Source organism: Nomascus leucogenys, chromosome 13 (genome assembly GCF_006542625.1).
Source record: "Nomascus leucogenys isolate Asia chromosome 13, Asia_NLE_v1, whole genome shotgun sequence".
Lineage (NCBI taxonomy): Eukaryota > Metazoa > Chordata > Mammalia > Primates > Hylobatidae > Nomascus > Nomascus leucogenys.
In genome coordinates, this window is record NC_044393.1 from 22,351,540 (window position 1) to 22,353,577 (window position 2,038).

Consider the following 2,038-nt stretch of genomic DNA (forward strand, 5'->3'; position numbering starts at 1 on the left):
TAGAAAGACAAGTTGGTAAGAAAGAAGATACTGTAAAGACTCAAACAGAAATGTAACATAACATGTAAAGAATGAAATAAGAAATAGCAAGGAAATACAGCAAAGATGCTAAATTGGTGTAAGTTAAGAGTTAAACAAACCCAGAGAACAAATGATAAAGCCCTTTAAAAAGCACTATGATGGAAAGAATGGGGTGTTCCTGGTGGAAGGCCTGGCATAGGTAATGTTTTGTTAGCTTTCCAGAAAGATTAAAAGATTATGCCCAAAATATTCCCTTGAGAAGTGGCAGGTGTAAGAGGACTCTGGAAATCAGTAAGTAATCCAGCTTCAAAAAAATAATTTTTAAAAAGGAGTCTCTTCTTGAGGAGAAATGGAGATCCAAAACAGATGTTCGAGCACATCAGAGGCGCCTACTGTTCTGCATCTGCAGAGGCAGAATCTTATGCAGTCTGGGCTCCTGTTGTCACCGAGGCCATTAAGCCATCTCTGAGCACCTGCTGGGGGGCCACGCACAGCCTGAACCCTCTCCGGGAGTGTGCTGTCAAGCACTGGAGAGGAGATTTAGTTTGGTTTTATTCTTATCATGATCATGTTTTATTAATTTATATCTTTCATTCCTCTATAACATGAGGTCCATTTGTCATCCGTGAAATACCTTAAGCCAAATCTATACTGTTTTCACATACCATGTAATATTTGATACGATTAAGAAAAGCCGTGCTTGCTTTGGCAGCACAAACACTAAAATTGGAACAGTGCAGAGATTAGCACATGGCTCCTGTACAAAGATGACACACAAATTCATGCAGCATAAAAAAGAAAGAAAAGAAAAGCAGTAAACTGGTGAGTTAACAGTTAAGTGGAAAAGGTATCGCTTTGAAGGCAATCCAATTTATTACCCTTCTACATATCAACCTTACCACCTGATTCTAAATTTAAATACTTGCTGTTTAACAACAGGAAATTACAACTCCATTTACATGTGTCTCTGGGGAAAGAGCATGCAAAGAACGGCTACATCTTCTTTATATACACAAGGCAAATATCTGGAACAAAACAAAACAATTCTGGAATCCCACATGACGTTAATATTTTAGGAGTAGAGCACAAGATCCCCAAAGAACAACAACAAAAAAACTTCACATTATAGAAAAAGAAATCACATACACATCAATTTTGAGTAAGATAGAGCAATATATCTCAAACTACTAGTGCAAAACCAGTTGGTTTTTTGTTCGTTTTAATTCGTTTCAACCAATACTTTTGTGAAATAAGAGTTTGTTTCTAGAAAAAAATGATATTACAGTAAATTATAGAATACAAAATACAAGCCTCACTTTTTAAATTATTGATTCAGCATAAATAAAATCACTCTAAAATTGCAGTAAAAGTTCCCAAACACTTAGGCTCAGTTCTGTATTTAGTTGATGGCAGACCAGATCATCAACCCACACTTGTCCAAGGACCATATTTTGAATACACTGAGATAAAGCGTCTAAAAATTGAGAACATAGCCCAGCACGGTGGCTCACCCTCCTACTCTCAGCTTCTCAGGAGGCTGAGGCAGGAGGATCTCTTGACCCCAGAAGTATAGGCTGCAGTGAGCTATGATAATGCCACTGTACTCCAGCCTGGGCGTCAGAGCAAGACTCTGTCTCTTTTTGTTTTGTTTTGTTTTGAGACAGGGTCTCACTCTGTCACTCAGGCTGGAGTTCAGTGGTGCAATCTCAGCTCACTGCAACCTCCACCTCCTGGGTTCAAGCGATTCTCCTGCCTCGGCCTCCCAAGTACTGGGATTACAGGTGCCTGCCACCACACCGGTCTAATTTTTGTATTTTTTTTTGTAGAAACAGGGTTTCACCATGTTGCCCAGGCTGATCTCGAACTCCTGAGCTTAAGCTATCCACCCACCTCAGCCTCCCAAACTGCTGGAATTACACGCATAAGCCACTGTGCCTGGCAGATACCCTGTCTCTTAAAAAAAAAATTAAAAATGAAAAAACCATAAAAATGGAGATTTTCCAGGCCAGGCGCGGTG

At 39.6% G+C, this 2,038-nt stretch overlaps 1 non-coding gene across 1 annotated transcript; it reads left to right on the plus strand.

Annotated features, from left to right (window-relative positions):
* The first annotated feature begins 717 nt into the window (after window positions 1–717).
* On the plus strand, window positions 718–823 carry LOC115838098. Its single transcript, XR_004033145.1, has one exon. It is a non-coding gene; the product is annotated as a U6 spliceosomal RNA (small nuclear RNA).
* Window positions 824–2,038: the final 1,215 nt, after the last annotated feature.